The 22,644-nt window shown below is 39.4% G+C and overlaps 1 protein-coding gene across 1 annotated transcript in view; it reads left to right on the top strand.

Annotated features, from left to right (window-relative positions):
- The first annotated feature begins 7,964 nt into the window (after nucleotides 1-7,964).
- LOC126369359 (titin) overlaps nucleotides 7,965-22,644 on the top strand; it is an 87,649-nt gene continuing 72,969 nt past the window's right edge. The window contains exons 1-2 of the mRNA XM_050013712.1: nucleotides 7,965-8,198; nucleotides 17,255-17,292. The gene's annotated coding sequence lies outside the window, so the exon portion shown is untranslated. The remainder of the gene's footprint in view (nucleotides 8,199-17,254; nucleotides 17,293-22,644) is intronic.

Raw genomic sequence — 22,644 nt, 5'->3', positions numbered from 1 at the left:
GAAAGTTAAAAACATATAAAACCTTTGTAGTCTTGCCTTGTCTTCGCTATAAAGAAAAATGCAAGAAAAAGCATCAGTCTGAGGGAGAAAACAGGTGACTCCCGCTCCGGCTCGTTCCTGGTCCAAAGGCTGGCCATTGCCATTCAGCGCGGTAATGCGGCTAGTGTTGTACCTTTGCTCCGGGAACAGTGAGGGGCGGGTTATTTAATGACTAATTTTTATGTTTGTATTTGTGACTTATTGTTATTTTTCAAGAATTAATAAATCGATATTTGAAAAAGCATTGATACAAAATACTTTGGAAAGCAAAACGAAATTACATAAGTATTATTCATATGTTTGTAGGTCAGTTCCACCTCGACCGGAATCGAATATCATTATAAGTAAGTGCTAATAAGCACTTATTCAGCGATATTGGACAATAGATACTTACATATACTTAATATAAAGAGGACGTTAGAATCGATACTCTTCTAGACATGAGGAGTAAATATGTTCTTACCTTCTTAATAGACTTGTTTTGACGTAACGTATTGTAGATTTGCCGCAAATGTCATTAACTACTTGGCCGGACAAATGGGGAGCGCCGAGAGCACTCGGTACGAAATTTATACGTAGAAGATGGGCTGGTCCTAACATCATCATGCTTGTCTTGTATCCTATGGGCTTTTTTTTTTTTTAGCGTTGGGAAATGCTTTACGCATACCACGCCACCCGGGGGGGGCGACGTGGTTATGTGGGACTCCCCGGGTGTTGCCACCCGGTATACCCACTAAAACCCAACGGTGTTCCTACTTGTCCACTGTAGTGCCAGGACCCGGGAATCGCCGAAGCATACTTCCGCGACCCGGCAGTGGTTGGCCAATGAGGCCTCGCCTCGTCATGAGTGGCGTGCGCGGAACACGCACGCAACGCCTACTCGAGCCAGTTGTTGTTGGAACGACAGACTCCCCCGAGTCTGCCGCCCGTGGCTCCCTCCCTCACACAAGCTGGTCAGGTCTCCCGCCCCGGTCTCCCAGGGCGAAACCGAGACCATCACCACACTGTATCCTATGGGCTAAGAGGTGGATTACCAACCTCAGCAACCCTGGTGTCAGGGATATTATTGAGCCGCCAAAGGTCCCTGACATGGCTCATATAACAACCATTTAATTACATTAGTAAGTAGTAACAGGGACAACTTACAGTATATAATATAAAGGAGACGTTAGAAGCTGTTATAGAATCGATACTCTTCTAGACGAGAGGAATAAATATGTTCTTACCTACTTAATAGACCTGTTTTGACGTAGCTTATTGTAGATTTGTCACAAATGGCATCAACTACTTGGCCGGACAAATGGGAAGCGCCGAGGGCACTCGGTACGAAATTACGTAGGACATCTCGAATCTTTGTTACGTAACTCCCAATGAGGAAATATCCAATCGACGTTCCCCAAACACACGATAGATAGCGTTGTTCACTTTTAACGTGATAATTACCTATTTTCTCATTGCTGGGGTACATAATGTCATAATCATTCAAAAATGTAATGTAATGGTAGAAGCATCATCATCATCAGCCGTATGACGTCCACTGCTGGGCATAGGCCTCCCTCAAGGATCTCCACGACGACGTGTCGGACGACGCTCAGTGGGTAGGCCCGCTACAAGGTGGACCGACGATCTGGTGAAGGTCGCGGGATGCCGCTGGATGCGGGCAGCGCAGGTAGAAACATATATAAAACTAATTATTGCTTGATATTTGAATCACATTATGTGCAGAATGGTGTTGCCACCTTTTTTTTACTTATTGTAGATTTGCCGCAGATGGCATTAACTACTTGGCCGGACAAATGGGGAGCGCTGAAGGCTCTCACCCGATACAACGTTTAAGACAACAGGCCTGAGGGTGCCCAGTTGGGCGCGAACCTCGGCTCAGGGCGTCGTCTGAGAGGAAAAATATTTGAAAGAATTAATCGACCCTAGTGGGTCGATAGCGTTAAGCGCTGAATGAGGGAGATCGTCGACCACGCCGGCGGGGTCGGTAATGTGTTGCCACCTATATTGCTTCTCTTTATTTTGATCAGAATAATAATGGGTGGAAGATGTAATTGTGCCTGGGTGTAATAAAAAGGGTAATTGTTCACATTGTTCGCAACACAGCCTATATACGTCCCCACTGCTGGGCACAGGCCTCCCCTCAATCAACCGTAGGGGGTATGGAGCATACTCCACCACGTTGCTCCATTGCGGGTTGGTGGAGCTGTTTTTACGGCTAATAACCAACGGCTGCCTTCCAAAGCACGGAATCATCTTACTTTCTCGGACAATCAGGTGATTCAAGCCTGAAAAGTCTTTACCAAACAAAAGTGTCACAAAGTGATTTCGACAATGGCTCCGATTCCTGCAGACACCGCCTAATTTTATTTTAAGTTATATCCGTCATTTTCATATCCGTCGAAAAGGAAAGGGACGGATGATTCACAGCTCTTAATTTTAGGAAGAATGAGTAAATGAATGAATAACCCGGGCGAATCAAAAGGTACGTTGCTGGTATGCAATCCGTTTGACGTGCTGTCTACTTAACTGTGTCGGGTTATTGACGGACGTAAAATTTTTAGACGGTTGGTTTAGATTTGTGCTTAAAATTGACGTGTGTTCCATAAATTTTATGCTTGTCGATGACCCGTCCCTTTCCTTTTCGGCGGATAAGAAAATGACAGATATAACTTAAAATAAAATTAGATGGTATTTACAGGAATTAGCACCAATGTCTCCATCGGGAATCAAACCAGAACCTCCAGTGAGCCTAACGCTCTCTAACCACTAGATCGCGGAGACTGTTACATAATTATTACTGTTCCCGCTAAATCATAAAGCCTTGTCTTACAGTCTTTTTAGAGGCGTCCGTAGTCTATACCCACGCATTATAGGTTAACCATTTTTTTTTTTTTCCCCGAAGGGTAAGGCAAAGGGAACTATGCCCATACAGCCATGTCTGACGTATTTTTTTTCTTGATGATTAATGAAATGATGAAAGGTGATGATGATGAAACCTAAGCCCCCACCCTCGGAGTAGACTCCTACTCCGAACCCCAAACGAATTAACTCAAAAGTCCGCATAAACTTTTGAGTTATGAAGTGGCTTCCCGGCACGAAGCGAAAATAGGCAGATACACTTTGTTTATTGAATACTCCAATATAATAACACTCGCGAATGTCTTCCGACTAACTTAATGCGATCATTAACCACAAAACACCACTTCGTATTAATTATTTAGATTACTCAATGAAGAAAGCAACTGTCCCGTTCCCGTTTCCCGCCGAAAAGCCTATAGGTTAACCATTTTTATATCTTTATTTTTCAATGACAACTGTCAACATGGCTGTCTGTACCATTTGCGTTTCGGTTTTCCTATACGTTGCGTTTGGTTACACTACAGTACAATTACAAAATACAATGGAATATATTTTGTAATAATTATGTACTCGAGTAATGAGAAAATAGGCTACGAATAAATAATAAGTCTTTATTCGTAGAAAATAGGGATTTATCACGTTAAAGCTGTACAACGCCATATATTTATGTTGTTTTTGTTGAGGGTAGTCTGGAAAGTTCCTCATTATACTGAAAAGAACTACCTACGTAATTCCTATAAGAATCCCTCACATTTTCTTTACAATATTTTCCCCTTTAATTTTCCATGCTTGTTTGTAACATTTTATAAAGCTCTTAAAGCTTATTACGTAGGCGTCATCATATTATTTTTGTATCAAGAAAAATACATACATAAACTCACGCCCGTAATCCCTAATGGGGTGGGCAGAGCCACAAGTAATCAAAGACAACTTGCAGCCACTGTTGATACGAAGTCCAAACACATGTGTCCTCTAACATGATGGACTAATGTTATGGGCGATAGGCTGATCCCTTATCACCATAAGGTTCATCATATCCATCAAGAAAAATAATAAAAATAATTTAATGTGAGACGGCCTTCGTGGTCCAGTGGTTGAATACTGAGCTCACGATCCGGAGGTCTCGGGGTTCCCTTCGATTAATTCTTTCAAATATTTTTCCTCTCAGACGACGCCCTGAGCCGAGGTTCGCGCCCAACTGGGCACCCTCAGGCCTGTTCTCTTAAACGTTGTACCGGGTGAGAGCCTTCAGCGCTCCCCATTTGTTCGGCCAAGTAGTTAATGCCATCTGCGGCAAATCTACAGTAAGTCACGTCAAAAAAAAGAAGGTCTCGAGTTCGAATCTGAGTTCACATTGTAAGCTGATCAGAAATCAGAATCATTTATTCCACGTAATTGGAAAGAAAGAAAGAAAGAAAAAAACATTTATTATTTAGGACACCACAGACACGGATTACATATATACGTATACATTATAATAACATCACATCAGAAGTCAACGCACACACGAAATATTTTCTATATAGAAACATGGAAAACGAACACAGAAACTTATACCTAAATTAAAATGTGACGTCATGTCGGCTTACCCATGTGTAGTGGATGGTGTCCCGTATAAAAGGTCCTCACTCAGCTTATGCCGCGGCGTGAGCCGCGACACTGGTTTTTTTTTGACGTGACTTATTGTAGATTTGCCGCAGATGGCATTAACTACTTGGCCGGACAAATGGGGAGCGCTGAACATGAAACCATGAATTCCAAAATCCAGGTGCAATAGGTTTGCCAGACCGTAGAATGTCTCCCTGATTGGGAGCAGTTTTCAAAGATGACGTTCCGATCACACCCCTATACATCATTTTTACCCCCAAGACATTTTCTGGAAAAACAAAATTTTGTATGGCGGCCATCTTGTTTTTTCGCCATTTTGTATTTTTTTCACCGGCCATTAAATTCGACCAAGATTTAAATAGGTTTTGTGAAAGAAAAATTGGTTCAGGTGTGATAGTTTCGCCAGGCCGTAGGGTGTCACCCTGATGCGGAGCAGTTTTCGAAAATCGGGAAGTATTTCCATACTTAACATGACGATCCGATCACAACCCCGATATATATTTTATATCCCGAGACATTTTCTGAAAAAACAAAATTGTGTATGGCGGCCATCTTGTTTTTCCGCCATTTTGTTTTTTTTTTACGCGCTATGGAATTTGACCAAGATTTAAATAAGTGCTCTGAAAGAAATATTGGTTCACGTGCGATAGTTTTGCCAGGCCGTAGAGTATCTCTCTGATGCGGAGCAGTTTTTGGTGACCAGAAAGTATTTCCGTACTCTACATGACGTTTTGAGTAAGCGCCCCATACATTATTTTTACCCAAACGGGCTTCTTCCAAAATCGACAAAATTTTGTATGGCGGCCATCTTTTTTTTCCGCCATTTTGTTTTTTTGCACCGGCGATTGAATTTGATCAAGATTTAAATACGTTTCGTGAAAGAAAAATTGCTCCAGGTTGTATAGTTTTGCCAGGCCATAGGGTATCTCCCTGATGCTGACCAGTTTTCGAAGGTCGGGAAGTTTTCCCGAAGCCTAAAGATCGATCCGATCAATATGACTTTACAAACGCACTAGTCGCTCCTACGATTTTTGAAAATTCCCCTCGATTTCTCTGGTCTTCCATCATCAGATCCTGACTTCCTTGACATGGGACCCCCTTGGGTATATCTCCTTTCAAACAAAAAAAGAATTATCAAAATCGGTTCATATACGACGAAGATATGCCCGAACAAACATAAAAAAAAAAAAAAAAAAATATACGGTCGAATTGAGAACCTCCTCCTTTTTTGAAGTCGGTAAAAATAAATGCTACAAAGGTCAGCCTTACCTATATTACCAGTTATGTCGTTAATGGCCTCAATACCTGCAGACACCTAATTTTATTTTAAGTTATACCCGTCATTTTCTTATCCGCTGAAAAGGAAAGGGACGGATGATTGACAACTGTGAATAATAATTTTAAAATGAATGAAGGAACACGGGCGAATAAAACATGCATTCCTCTGATTTTCAACCTGTCAACTTATCTAACCTGAAGACTTGACAGGGTCGGGTTTTTTACAGAAGCGACTGCCGCTCTGACCTTCCAACCCGCGTAGGGAAAACGCATTTCCCGGGAATGAGGATTTCCTCACGATGTTTTCCTTCACCGCTGTGCACGTGATTATCATGTATGATACAAACATGAATTCGAAAATAAGTTCGACAATCATTGGTTTAGGCTGTGGATTCGATCCTGAGAACACAAAGTAAGAGGCAAGCGTTCCACCAACTGGGCTACCACGGCTCTTACTATAAGGTTGCGTTATCGATCCGAAAGGAATAACACCCCAGGGTGTTTGTTTTCAAGATGACCAGCCACACCACGGAGGCCAACAGGATAGGAACACTTAATTCTTACGGGAGCCTATACGCGAATTGCCCTCCGTAGTAAGTACGCGGAACGCGCACGACCACGCAGCGCACGCGCAAAAACTGTGCGCGCGGAGAAATTTCCCTCATGCGCGCGTTTTTCCGCGCAATTGCTCCGTAACGGTGGTTTTTGCAAAACGCAATGTTGTCGGAGTCGAGCTATATTTGTACTGAATAGGTAACTTTTTGTGCTTAACCGACTTCAAACAAGGAGGTTTTCGACTCCGTTACCTATCGTTACCTACCTATAAAGCGATTTGGAAAAACTTCAGGATTTTTCTGTTTTAGGCCGGTTTTAGGCCTCAAGGCGACACATCATGCTGTTATTAAAAAAAAAACAAAACAATTCAAAAATATTTATTCTTCAAAATTGGCCTACATAGTTAGCGCTTTTTGAGCATGAAAAATTAAATTACATCGGGAGCTGTATCGCTGAGGGAAAGACGTGGCCGGAAAACCTGCCAGCACAGGACCCTACTCCAACTGTTTCATGTTTTCCTTTCTTTTTTTAACACGGCCAGCCATAATCCGGCGGATTATATGACCAACTTCAATATAAGGACATAAGAACGCGCCTATAAAAGTTCTTCATAATGAATAACAGGTAGAGCCATTTCAACTAAAAATATAATAAATAATGATTACTTACTCAATATAATATAAAAGACATCAACGCGATCACATGCCTACCATTTGTTCAATAAGTAAAAAAAATATAATTACAGAATTTTAAAATTAAATATAAAAAAATAACCCGTCGACTGCGTGTGTCCGATATTAAGACATTACTGTACATAAAGTAAATCGGTATTATATCGTTAAGTTATTCCTTTCGATAAAAGTGTGTATGTCATCGTGGGTCAATCGAAATCGGCGCAGACAGATCACGATGTGCCGGCATATCTTGATTTGCCTGCCTAATACCCGCTAAATCGTTCAAAGCATAAACTTTTCAGTTTTCCCGGGTCATGCCCATTTCATAACCCAAGATCTGGTATATAAGAAATATAACACTTATCTGTTATTTTTTTATTTAAGTAATTTAATTAAATATCAAATGAAACATAATTTTATTTTCAATCCAACAGTATTAGGTTGCCTTATTAAAAGTTGAATCCATGATCCACGGTTGCCTAGGTAATTCATTAAATAAGCTTTCATTGTCTAAGCCATGTGTTTCGTTCTCCTTTGTCATAATTTTCTTATCCTACCTTGGACTACCTAGCTACCTATTTGGAATTGATTTTCTTCTATTTTTATCCGGTCATGCAACTTTGTATCCGTTCAATTATGGGAGACTGCACCACAATGTTTCGCGCTTTTAAAGGTTACAATGTGGTTAAATCGAAATACAATACTGATCTACATGAGACTCTATTGTAGGTAGAGCACGTGCAAGACCTGACGATCTCCCAACCGTAGCGGTGATAGCGGGATTAGCGGCGCTTTCGGCCGCCTTCGGACCACGTCGGCCGTCTCCGCCGCCCGGCTCCGGCGTGATTGCGAGAGCCTCGAGTCGAGGAGAGAGAACGACACGCCGCCCCCCGCCCCCCGCCCGGGCCCTCGCGCCGCGCGCGGCAGCGCCAGTCTGCCTCTAGCTGCTGTCCTAAGTAGCTGTGTCGCAGTTCGCTCGTGCAATTTCAGCCGTCTTCTAATTCGTGTGACTATACGAATACTCTCAAAACTATTAACAATTCCTGCGAAAACTATTCGGAAAGGTTCTCCAGTGTGCTGCTGACGTGGCTGTGGATGGTGCAGTGTTGTGACAGTGTGGTTGGGCTGGTCGCGCTACGTCGTCGTGCCTGAGTTGGCGTCGAACCCTCCGATTCTCGCGAGGTAAAGCCAAGACTCCTACAAGCGATCGCATACGTGGACGGAAACCGGATTGCGGTGTCGTACTTTTATGCAGCCTATTCGCTAAATATACAGTGAGAAATAATTAGATTTCTTGATCCGCGACGAGCTGAACGTGCCTCGAGCGATTTTACCGTTAGCTGACGTTGCGATCGTTCTTCGTTGTCTTGTTACGGAAAATCTTGTTAGAATGTCATATTTTCTTATTTAATGCATTGTTTGATGAGCGAAAATAGGTGTTGGCTAATATTTGTTTAAAATATAAAGAAACTCGTTTTAGCATACTTCTTAATGCCACTATCTTGATAAATAAGGTTACGTACGCGGAAACAACGACGCGCAATTTTATTGTTCCTCAATCATCGAGTGTTGAACATCTGGTTAGCCTTTGTTCGAAAATATTAAATGAAAACAAGAGTTTTGTGGACGATGATGAATATTTAATGAGTGAAAATAGTTTTATTGAGATGGACGCCGATATAATTGGTGAATCGATTATGTCGGAATATCATATTGAGCAGAACATTTTCCAGTACGTCTCGATGGGCGTGGCAAGTGTCCAAGTGCTTCAAGGCCTGCGGGGACTGGTTTTTAAACCGTGCACAACGAGTATGCCCACTTGAGAAATTTCAACATCGGCAACTAGTGGCGGGTCATCGGGCACAATCTGAACAGGCTCAATCTGTGAGCCATTTGCCGATGCATGGGGTCCAAAAAACTCGACAACATGTGGAAGAAGTTTTTGGTGTTATTTATTGTTCTGAGTTATGCGAAGAATCTTTCAAATGTTTAGTAGGTTAATAGCGAGAAAATATGAAGCAACTTGCATAAAAGAGGCAAAGCACTTAAGATTGTGAAATGTTTCGAATGGACAGTGGAACTTATCTAATATTGGTTGATTATTGAAGATGCCAAAAATTTGTTGGTTAATTTATTAGGACAACGAAATAAATATGGTTCAAACAATGATCGTCCAACTTCTGAAAAATTCTGACCTAATATACCAATAAATTAATGTATAAGTACAGGTAGGTGCTGATAAAATTTTAGTTGCTAAATATTTTTAGATAGGTGAGATATAAATTTGACAAAAACGTTTGATTATTTGATGAAAATGGAGATTAGGTGTTTCTTAACGGCTATTTTGAGACGCGATGCTACGCTAGCGGGGGGAGCAGCTATATAGGTCGCGATATTCGTGCGGTGTACCTACCCTGCAGCGTGCGCAAGCGCCGCGACGCGACGCCTCAATGGCAGATTCATTGAAGGACATCGATAATATAATCAATGAAATTAAAGTAAAATGATTATTAGAATAAGGGTTTGGAGCAGCAGACAAAAATGGTATTGTAGTAGTTAAGGCAAATGATAAATCAATAATTTTAAATTCAGCTGCCATAAGTAAGTATTCATATCCACGATCAACATAGATGCTACAAAATTGACTATAATCAATAAAAAATCTATAAAAACGCACACAGCGATGTGATTAATGATCAGACACTGGTCAGAGATAAATTCGAAGATGTTTAAAAAAAGATGGCGTATGTTTAATCGAAGATGTTTCGAGGAATGTTGATATAAAAACGGGTCAAACACCCAGAATAACGTGAATGGACGGAAGCGGCTGTGAATCATGTTTGCATTTATATGTCAGTGATTTTAATTTATGTGCTGAATGCAATTACTGAGTTGTCTTGTAAAACTGAGGCTAAGCTGAAAGCATGCTAATTCGTGTTTCAATAGAAAGACGATTAATATTGTAAACACGAATTTAAGGATTGGACAAAATCTATAAACTGACGTAAATAATACACACAGAATATAATAACAGTATGAGCAAACACTTGTATCAATAAACTAAGCAACTGTAAAAAGTAATGTGCCCTAAATTTTTATAGAAAAGCAATTCAGGTCAACATTGAGTTAGTACCTACTAAAATAAATGGAGTATAATAAAATAACTACAAGGGAAAGTTAGTAAGGACGAGTAAAGTACTTGGGTAACGACAATGTAAACGTCAAACAAAGTAAGAATAGCAGTGAACGACCGAAATATGGCGTGGAAGATAATTTACCCGCGTTGGGCCGATGTCGTCAGCTGATAGCGGGGTCAATGGCCGAGACTTTGTCTCAGTGTCCGACAGCGCGACACTTATCGTCCTGTACGTTGGTAGTTACCACGCAGTTGAGGGTTATCGCGCTATTTTTTTCAGATTCGATTTACGATTACCCGGTTCGGGTCACAGAGAATAGAGCTGATTTATTGGCTTAATTTTGTTATTGTTCTCAACGTATTAAGTTTACAACTTTAAATGTGGAGAGTTACGATTGTAAGATCTCTTAAATCCAAGTTCCAATTGGAAAGTTTTATGTTATCAAATCTAATGAACAGTTTTCGGATTACGACTTCTCTAGATAAATTATTTGGCACATACTGTAATTTAAAAGGTGCTTACTTATGAGAGATTCTTAAGGTTCATATTTGCAGAAGTAGCATGTTCTAAAGAGGCTATACGACATTCTGGGTTAGCTAGCCGGATGGGGTCCGCAAGACATATAATCTGTTACAAAAGTTCCCATGATTAAAATAACGGTGAACATTAACAACTACTAAGAAGTATGGACCTACATCGAAGCCCTGTGGTACTCGCTGCATTTTCTCCGCATAATTAATTCTTTTGAAAACGTTTATACAAAGTTAAGCAGTTAAATGAGATCATGAATCTAATTATCTTTTCAACTTCAGCCATATTTTTTAAAAAGCACTTTAGATTGGAGCTTTAGAAGGTTACTTACTTACTTAATCGAACGTTGTTTTTAGGTCGAGTTGATCCCGAAATAAAGATCATTTAAATCTCTTTAAATGAAACATTTTAGTTAGTTCTGAATAATACAATCTTCATGATGAAGATGCGAAACTAAAATGGTCCCAAAACGGAGAGAAAGACAAAATTAGGCCTGATGATATTAATGAAAGAAAGATCTTGATAAATGCAAGTTTGCCCTTAAAATGTTTACGAATCGATACAGCAAATAACAACGAAAGTAATATCTTCGAAGAGCATGATTGAATTAATTTCCAACAATGAAAATTTGTCCAACATTGTTTAGTAATAGGAACTGACTCTACAATGTAAATATTATACGAAAGACATGGAATGCACATTAAGTTGTGTGGAGTGAAGATAATAAGGTGTAAACTGTGATTTACATAGTTACTGCACGAAATATAATTTATGTCAAACAAAGAGACACATCCAATTGGGGTGGGCAGTCATAAACCAACGTAAGAGAACATGTGGCTACAAGGCAGTTGGTGTAATAAACAAAAGATCAAATCAGAATCAGAGACTTTTTGCTGTAATTTGATCTTCGCACACAAACGAAACATACAACATATAACTATAATTGCTCTATGTAATAAAATCTTCGTTCCAGGATTTAGCCCTAAAATGTGATATTATAAGAACGCGTTTTTTGTGTTTCTTTCAGTCCTGTAGCATATAGATTGGGAATATAAGCATTATTGATATTGCTAGATTGTTGAGTATTTCACAAACATAATAACGCTAAGACCATCGTTAGCTATTAGACGTGAAAATTGTCTTCTACGAGCTCTAATACCCAATAAAGGTCATACGGACAAGATTATAAATTATATTATGTAACTAGTAATAATAATACACCAAGTAAAGACGTACATGCTTACAATTAATAATAAAAGATATTGTGTTTATAAAGGAAGCAATGTGATTATGTGCGGTGACGTCACATCCTACAAATTGGCAAGGTTAGCCGTGTTAATTCTGCTACATGTTAGCATAAAGCAAAGTCAAACAAATTCAAGTTCATCTATTTGACTTTGCTTACGTAGAAATAAGTTTTTACTTCCTACACGTTTTATTAACGTTTAAGTACCTACAAAAGAATCATCTTCTGCCATTGGATAACATATCAACTTAAGAGTTTGAAATGTTGTGCCAATCTTTGAAGATCATCCAGAGTGCGCTATACTACCCACTCGTTATAATCTGAGAGGCTTCAAAGCTAGAGTGAAAAAGTATTTGCTAGGTAAGCGTGATCCACCTTAGACCACATCGTCACTTACCATCAGGTGAGATTGTGGTCAAACGCGAACCTATTTTATTTAAACAAAAATAAGATAAAGTTCCTTTCGAAATGATCAAAAATATTATCATTACTTACATATCGTTCGATGTACGAGACATTTTCCAGCGAATGAATTTACGTTCTTGAATCGCTATGGGAATTACTGCCCAGTAATTGGTCAAGATTGGCTTCGACTCCGTAAATCATAATTCAGCTCGAACTGTCCGCTCGTCTGATTTATACGCATTAATTCGCGCTTCATACCACAGACTGGGTTGTAAATCCTGCGGGAAGACTCGTACTTCTTTATTTATGAAGAAAATTATGAAGCTGAGTATAAGAGACCTTAATGCAAATATGAGGCCTAATCATCTTTAAATTAAGAACTAAACTCTTGTCGGTGTAGTGTTTTCTATTCTTGACTATTAACTTCATGAAATCATGGAAGGGAAAGAGAGGAAGGGAAGATCAAAAAAAGCTTACATAGGACAAATTAAAGAGGCGAACGTCGTGTCATAAAGAAGTTAAATATTAGGCAAGTCATTTTTTAAAAAAAGCGACCCAATATAATTTAATAATAGGATTGCTTATGTCGTACCTCGTAGTGTAGAAACAGGCAAAGACGAATACAAATATGTATTGAAAAAAAAAACCCTTTAAAGAAGGAAGGACACCAACTAACGAAAACATTATGAAGGTTATGTATGAGAAACAAACAATATCAAGATCATAGTGACAGACAAGTGACAAAGCAAAACGTTCTAATGAAACGAACTATAGCGAACGAACGAACTATAAGTGTTAATACGTTGCGGACGCTTCAGACGCCGACGTGTGTTAACAGGCGACATGCCGACTCGTGTAATTTAGTGCTTAAGGCATATCCATTGTTTTTATGATCTGCGGGCGCACCGAATACTGATTACATTACCAACCTTTGATGTTGATGCTTTACTTGATACAGGAGAGAAAACTTGATTATGTGGCGATGCTCAAAAGAGAAGAGCCGGTCTAAAATTTATTAGACAGACTTTTAACGGTAATATGTTTCAAGGAAATCGCGTTATCGGTAGATAATTGGTTCATTGGTTCCCTTCACAGAGCACCCTTTAACATTTTAATGGTTACCGGTAATACAATAAACTGGACACGACAACCCTTTCAGGGTTCAAATTTTGCATATAACCGAATCAGCCATATAAATGGGTTTGCTTTGGTTAGCTAATGTAATTCTAAATGTCTAGACGTAAAACATTTTACTAATGCAAAAATGTTCAATAAATTTCCCTCGCGTCGTTTGAATATGTTACGCATTTGAAATATTTTACGTATTTTAAGAGCATCAATTTTAAGAATGTGAGATTTTGCTAAATTGATTTGTATATGTATTATGTATTTTCTTTACAAATACACGTCAAATGTAGCATATCTAAACTAGTGTTGTACTAAACAGTCATTCGTGAAGTGTGTCATTAAAACAAGGTGTTATACAATGTAATTGTACCTAGACGACTTTATCATGACTGTATTGTTTGTAAACATAGCAACAATGTAGTAACCATATGTAGGTACATTATTTACCGTAGTAGGTACTAGATGCGTGGAAAACTGCGTGAAAACCCGAATCGTGACTGGGGCCAGCAATTGAGGTCTGTGACGTCACAGCGCGCAGGCGTGACAATTCGCGCCAATTCGTCAATGAAGCGCGCGGACGCACGACATGGCCGCTAGCACAAGATGGCGCCGGTGAAAGTGGTCGCGCGCTCGAAGCGGAATTTGCACAATTTCTTGTTCAGTTAGATAGACACCGTCTACAGCGATGTAATAATGTAGGTTATGTTTACAAACCTTGATAATTAACAGTGTTATTAATAGATCATTTTCAGATGATCATTAGATGGATTAGCAGAGAAAAATCTTCAAAATAATGAACTCATGTTCTTATGTTTAGATTCAAGATCACTGTAAAAAAATCTGTCAGCATAACACTCCTGACTAATTACAAATGTTGAAAAATAATTGATAATCAGTATCAAAACCAATACTTATTCAAAAATGGAACACCCACACTGGCGCGGCATTTGTATTTTGAGTCAGCGACCGTGATCTGAAAAATAAGGTCGCCTTTGCCTTCGGTAAGTATTTCACAAATGGGTAAAAAAATTGGAAAGAACAAGGGACAGTAAGTCAGAGGAAAACATGAGAAGATTCCTATAAGGAAAAGGCATGTCAAGTACTTTATCAAATCATGATAAGCAACAATAATAGGAGTATTTTTTTTAATTTTCCTGCATTTTATAGCGTGGTTTTTAAAACAAAACAAACTGTACACGTAATATGTTTGTATTTCTTAAAGGGCGAATAGAACAAGTGGGAAAAAAATATGACGGATGAAGTGTAGACAAAAGAGACAGATAATAAAAGTAGTGTCATAGAGATGCCTTTTTTTATTTTTTTTATACAAACTAACAACCCCAACACAAATTCGGCATAAAACTATGCGACGTTTTGTTCACCGTAAGCACGCGACTCTTTCTCGCCGCGATACAGATCGTCTGTCTCTTTCTGTGCAGTACTGTGAGAGAGTGACGGGTGACGTATGTCGAGGCGAGAAAGAATCGCGCGCTTACGGTGCTAAGCCCGCTGTACCAGCGTATAATTAATTGTTCTACAGGGAAAGTGTTTAGTTGTGCCATCGGGAGAAAAAATTCTGTGGTACAACCACGGGTCACATAGGTTATAAGTGGAATTTTACAACGCAAAAGTAACATCATTAATTTTGAATGATGTCAATTCAGAATCATGGTCTCAGTGATCCCTGAAAAAATAAAATAAAATTGTTGTTCAAAATTCTAGATTAAGTAAATTAAATTCATCTTTTTTGGGGCTATGTATACGTTTTTACAATAAAATACCAGATAATATTTTAAATTTGTCAGAGAACTAAAGCTTACGTGAAGCTTACTTTATGTAAAAAAGCCTATTATAAGATTAATGATTACCTAAATGATAAAAATGTCTGGTATTGAATGTGTTTCTCTAGTTATTAAATAACTTGTAAATGAACCCTCATTGATTTAAAAGATGTGTTGCTGTTGCAGTTTCTTGTCATTTCTTCTCCTCAGCCATAACACCTTGCGAAATGACGTAAATTCAAAAATGTTACATTGACCTTCAACAAGTTTATCCTTGATAATTACGTTGAATAAATGATTCTGATTCTGATCCCTCAAACTTTTCGTTACGATGTCACTGACATCCTGTATACTTACACAATTTTTAATGTCAAAAATACATTTTCTCGTCTGGCAACATTTGACCGTATTCAATACAAGTTTCCGGAAGAGCTATAGCGTGCAGCTAGCCTTATTATGTTACGTGTATTACGTGAACATTATAAAACGTGTTCAGTGTTCACCGCGCTTCCTTGAACATTAACCGTCTTGAGTCAAAGCTTTGGATTACTCACTTTATTTTAAAAAAGAAATTACGTCATGTACGAATTTTAAAATAATTATTACATAGTTGTGTAAAATACTTCCCGTCTGCAGCGGAGGCACCGAAATGATTAAATTACTTAATGTGTTCAAGCCGACAACATTCTAAGCCGTGGTAGCCCGCTTTGAGGTCGCAGGTTCGAATCCAGCTCAGGCCTAAATTAATGATTGTCGAATTTGTTTTCGAACTCATGTTTAGATCATAAACGATTATCACGTGATCAGCGGTGAATGACAACATCGTGAAGAAACCCACTTTCCCGAGAGATGTATTTTCGGAGTTATGTTTTCCCGTCCCAGGTTGGAAAGTCAGACAGGCAGTCGCTTCTGTGAAAAACCGGACCTGTCAAATCTTCAAGTTAAGTAAGCGGACCCTGTGAAAAACGGGATAATGCTAGGGAGATGATGAACCTATGTTAAGTCTTTATTTCACTAAAAAGAGGTACGAATTAGTTTTACGCGAAAATAGGTATTATGTCAACCAAAACTTCGAACTGTTTGTTGACTTGAAACATTTGCGTAGATAAAATTCCGTAGTAGAGCGTGAACAGAACGAAAATAGGTATTTAGGCCATTGACCTCTGGGCTGTTTGGAAGTCCCGACTATTTTACTATTTATGAAGTCGCGACCGTCCTCATACATTATTTGTCACAATGTCACCCCCAAATAACTAGCTATCTCATGTCATTGGGATCACAAAGTCACTTCCAAACACTCTACAAACTATTTTAGGTATGATAAAGCAGCGGCAAGTTTTGTAGTGGCTTATTACGATGATCACCAATCTATGGGCCCCGGGGTCGGTTCCTGGGGGACAAGTGTAACCAAAACCACTTTTTAGAACAGTCCTTTGAGGTTAATGAGAAACTATACAGATGTAGTTCTTTGAAAAACACACAGATGGCGTTGTTGAGTTCAGAAAGCTGGCAGTATACGGCTACCGGACCAAAGTAAAAAAAAACGATGAAGTGTTGATATTCTCATTGGCCATAAAGTATATTTTTTATGGACTTTGAAGTTTTGAACTACTTAAATGAAGATCTGGGGTGTTAAAATGGCCACATCGAAGCAATTCATCTAAGAAAGGAATATTGCAATTTGACATTTGCGCATACAAAAGTAAGTGCGCAATGCAAACAAATGTCAAATAGGAATATTGCTGTCTTAGATGACCCCTTAACCCCTTTGGCTGCTACAAACTTGTATTTTTTACTGTGATTCATTTTTAGGCTATGGTTTACCGGCTGTATGGGCTATGTTCCCTTTGCCTGTCGGACAGACACAATAACAAAAAAAGGCTATGGTTTATAACAATACAACTTCCTAAACCGTACAACGCCATCTATGTGATATTTAAAGAACGTAACCTGGAAACTTCCTTATTGAAGGCTGAATGATGTCATAATATTTTTTTTTCTTTGTTACAGGCGCTGTCTAAAGCTACTCTTCTAATCCGCCCAACACCGTAAGTTTGCTATTCAAATTAATATAATCCTTAATGAATATTATTAATATCTAAATATATAAAAGGAGAAACTGACTGACATATCAACGCACAGCCTAAACGGCTAGACGTAGGCACTTGAAATTTGGAAGAGACGTAGCGTAGGTACCGTAGAGGTGCACTAAGAAAGGAATTCCCGGAATTCCCATAGGAACGGGAATTAGCGGGAAAATCCTTTTGTATGAAAAATCTAAACCGCTTAAGTTAGACGCTTGAAATTTGGCATGTAGGTACCATTGTAAACTTTAAGCTTAGCTGCAACAGGATATTGCAAAATTCCCACGGGAACGGGAGTTCGCGGGAAAAAACATTTGTATTAAAAAATCTAAACTGCATAAGTTAGATGCTTGAAATTTGACATGCACTCCCCCACACACAAAGATTTCTCTTTTATAACACGCCACGCGGACGAAGTCGCGGGCAAAAGCTAGTTAATTATATTAATGTATTCGGTTCATATATTCAGTAACATACTAAGTACTCGAGACGCCTTCGCCTGCGAGTACCTAAATATTTTGTCATAAAGTCTTCATAGAGAAATTCAAATATCATACAGTAGTCTTTTCAGTGGTTAATTTATTTATTTTCTCTAGTTATCAGGGGGTCCAAAAAAGCAAATCGAAGCAGTTCATCTAAAAAAATCAATATTGCAATTTGACATTTGCGCATATAAAAGTAAATGCAAATAGCAATATTGCTTTTTGTAGATGAATCGGGTAGTTTAGTATCCTAGGTCAAAGATAAATTACCTATAAAATTCCGATTACTAAACAAAGACAGATCTAAAGGCAATAAAACTGTTTTCGTTTTTATATTTAAAGTGTTTATGAATTTTAATAATGAAAAATTAAATAATAATTGCGACATTTTATCACGTTTTTCTATGATGTCACAGGTTGCTTTTTCATACAAAATCCATAGTAATTTCGTGTTTTGACGTATAGTAAACTTCAGAACCCCGATACCGACCCCGCCGGCGTGGTCGACGACTTCCCTCAATCTGCGCTTATCGCTATCGACCCACTAGGGTCGATTAATTCTTTCAAATATTTTTTCCTTTCAGACGACGCCCTGAGCAGAGGTTCGCGCCCAACTGGGCACCCTCAGGCCTGTTGTCTTAAACATTGTACCGGGTGAGAGCCTTCAGCGCTCCCCATTTGTCCGGCCAAGTAGTAAATGCCATCTGCGGCAAATTTACAGTAAATCACGTCAAAAAAAAGACTTATAGCAAAAAGTTACCTAGTTAAGTTAGTTACTGTTTGGATGTGGCCTTTTTAACCCCCCAAATATTAAATTGCAACAGAGTTGGTATCTATACCGGCTAGATCCTATAACAGACAAACGTCTCATGTTATTAGATATTCATTACTTGCCGAAATTATTCATCAGAATACATTGAACTCGCGAATAAATAATACATCTTTGAAGGTCGGACGATGACATTAATAACAAATGGGAATATTCACATCGTGAAAATTAATACTAAGGTAAGTACTTAATTTACTTAATTCTACCAGTACTTATTTTGAGGTCACAGGTTCGAACCCAGCATAATAAACCAATGATTGTCGAATTTGTTTTCGAACACATGTTTATTCATATATGATTATCACGTGCTGGAAAACATCGTAAGGAAACCCACATTCTTGAGAATTATGAAGCATACTCCACCACGCTGCTCCAACGTGCCTTCCTCGTGTTTTGGCTTTTCGTGTGTCCTGGTTATTACTTACTGATGTAAGTACGTAGTCGTTACATGAGCCATGTCAGGGGCCTATGGCGGCTCTTTAATAACCCTGACACCAGGGTTGATGGGGTTGGTATTCCACCTCACAACCCACACGATAGAAGAACTACGTAGTCGTTACATCAGCCCCGTTAGGGTGTTAGGCGGTTCAAAAATAACCCTGATACCAGGGTTGGGGACCTTTTACTTATAATCTACGCGAAAAAGAAAATTCTTTAAAACTAGCCGCTTTATCCTTAGCAAAAACCTCCTTGATCCTATTTATATTGTAGATTCATTGCGTAGGAGTCGGCTCGACCCACGCGTCAGACGAGTATGGTACAAATTTATTCGAGCATTATTATTATTTATAGCCTGTGTTCGTTAATTCCTTCGATAACCAGAGCTAGAGACTAAATCCATGGCTGGTAAGGTGGTCAGTGCAACACAAATCTATACATAATCACAGCATGAAATGAGAAGGCCACCAACCTGACTGCTGCTGCGCCGGGCTCCAAACCACGGGACCGAGATACCTATACCGCCGACAGTTCCTTGTTGAATTCACCAACTTAACACTCAGCTGAGTTAAATTAGGTATTGTCCAACATTAATAACACAATTTCCGATAGATTAAACAGTTTCTTCACAATAAATTCACAGCAAACAAATTATCCGTGGCGGACCCCGTGGTCGGCGCGAACAGAGTGACGCCATATTGGTTTCGACCAATAGCGTGGAATGCCGCGGCTCGCATAAGTCGAGGCGGCAGATTCAAATCTCAGCCATGAGTATAGTTTGCGTGCACAGTCTGTATGATCCCACTGCTGGGCAAAGGCCTCCCCCATGTCTTTCCAAGTATCCCGGTTCTGTACGAGCTCTATCCAGTCTTTTCGATAACCGTCGAGATCATCGCGCCATCGTTTCCGGGATCTACCACGTCTACGGTGTCCGTCCTGTGGTACCCAGTGCGTGATGATCTTTGCCCATCGTTCCGGATGCTTGCGGCACACTTTGCGGCATATTTGAGCATTGAAAAAATAAAAAATAAATAAGGTACTACATTATAAGATGTAAAAAAATATAAATAACTTATTAATTTACATACACGCACATAAACTCACGCTTATTTCCCACCGGGGTAAGCAGAGACTATGAAATTCAATGTGCTTCGACCCTGACACACTTCTCTTGCTTACTTCTCAATTCATCAATTGTTTCATACACGCACGCCGGGTCAGAGTAGATCGTAGTAAACCTAAGGACATCTCCAATTTAGTCTGGTTTGTATTTTGCTAAAAAATCACTAAACACTTCGATATAAAGCGGTTTTCAAAATTTTAGCTCTACAATCGATAATTCTACAAGTGAATAGGCATTTGCTAAGTGTGATCTATCCTAGACCATATCGTCACTTACCATCAGGTGAGATTGTGGTCAAACGTGAGCCCATTCTTTTTTTTTTTTAAGATGTGTTGCTGTTGCAGTTTCTTGTCATTTCTTATCCTCAGCCATAACACCTTGCGAAATGATGTAGATTCACAAATGTTACATTGACCATCAACAAGTTTATCTATTAAATTGCGTTGAATAAATTGTGATTGAAAAGTAATTACGATATTAAGGCCAGGCGCGCACTACGAGTTTTTTGCCGCGCGGCAGAAAAAGCAGCGGCGTAATGTCGCACTGTAATACTGTACCAAACAGTTTTAAATTGTATTGAGCGCACTTGACGGCAGAGCCATCGCAGCGGCGCAGTATTAAGTGCGACATTATGTATGCCGCTGCTCTTTTCTGCCGCGCGGCGACAAACTCGTAGTGCGCACTGGCCTTAGTTCGATTTTTGTCGTATCAGGTGGTATAATAACCCACCTCAACTCAATTATTTTCGTACATGACGAGTCTTTGTCCCGCCCACAGATAAGAAGCCAGTGACACTGGTTACCTTGAGTTATTTTTGTACGAAATATTATTTTGCAGTTTCGCGACTGTAGTTTCTTTGTGTGAAGGCAATAATTTTACTTCAAGTATTTCATACCAGCGCAGAAGCAAAGGCAAAGGTTCAAATCAAATCAATTTATTTGCGAAAACACATAAAGTGGTAAAACAATTTACATAACAGTGTTGTGATGTGTTTGGTTGTAAGGTCACGAGCAACAATATGCATACACTATGGTACCATTTCACATGAAGTTTTTTGACAAATTGCACTGGAAGTCTCACTAAATGTCAAATATGTTAGTGCGACAGAGTCCTAAAGTGGGTACATTATATTGCTCATGACTGCACACTCCTAATACATAGGATATAGGTATTAATTTTGATTTAAGCTTGTGAGAGAACAGAACACTGCACACAGAATAAACATTTTTGAATGGGTTTATTACTATACACGTCTGCTTACCCTTTCAGGGATATATGCGCGATGCTCAGTTGTTATAACATAACATAAGTTGTTATAACATGACATTCCGCTTGGACGCCGCCGAGAGCGCACGCTCGCTATTAGTGTAATAGTCCTTTATTTGAAGCCATATAACTATATATATTAACTGCCCGCTTCTTCTACTTGTGCTCGACCGTAATCGTTTATCAGTGTCACTATAAAAACACAAACCATTTAGTTCAGGACAAAATCCGTCATTACTATGAACAAGTGTAGTGTTTGTAAGAAGTCTGTCACCAAAAAGGCTCCTGCAATAACTTGTAGTCGATGCGACGCAATAGTTCACGAGAGGACGGAGTGTAGTGGACTTAGTAACAAGCAACGAACCGCTCTGCATGCAGCCGACACGCTGGAGTGGGTATGCAATGACTGTCACCATTCTTCAACTAGGAGAACGTCATTCTTATCGGCGGTGGAAGATGATGAAGATGATCCTATAGAATCCGCAACCACTGTGACGCCCGCCGTTGAACTGAAGAAACTCCTTAACAACATCACCAAGGAGGTACACAAGATTGTTATGCGTGAGCTGGAAGCTGTGATGAAGTCAGTACAGCATGCTAGCGACAAAATTGATGAATACGAGGAGTCGATTAATGCTGCAACGGAAAAAATTAAAAATCTTGAACGGAAACAAATCGCTCTCAAAAATCAAAATACCCACCTTGAAACTAAAGTAATAGCGCTTGAACAACGATTAGAATCACTTGAACAGGCAGGGCTAATGGATTACGTGGAGATAGCGGGTATTCCCTACAAAGAAAATGAAAACGTGGCTAAAATAGTCCAAAACGTTGGAACTCTATTGCAGGTAGTTGATGAAAATAATCATGTACGTACCGCTCGACGCCTATCTGCCCGTAAAGGGAAAACAGGTTCTATTCTAGTCCAGTTGAACAATGAGTTCTCTAAAATGCAATGGATTAATGCGGGGCGTGCTGCTAATCTCCTTGCTTCTAGTGTACTCCCGGATTTGAGCGGAGAAGCTGCTTCCGTGGTGGTACATGTACGTGAAGCACTGACTGGAAGGACCAAATATCTACTAGCAAAAACTAAGGCTGAGCTCAAGGACACAAGTAAATTTAAATTTGTTTGGGCTAAACATGGTAAAGTGTTTGCCAGAAAATCTGAAAAAGAAAGG

This window comes from Pectinophora gossypiella, chromosome 9 (assembly GCF_024362695.1).
Source record: "Pectinophora gossypiella chromosome 9, ilPecGoss1.1, whole genome shotgun sequence".
Lineage (NCBI taxonomy): Eukaryota > Metazoa > Arthropoda > Insecta > Lepidoptera > Gelechiidae > Pectinophora > Pectinophora gossypiella.
The sequence above is the reverse complement of the archived record's forward strand: the minus strand, read 5'-3'. Positions and strand labels throughout refer to the sequence as shown.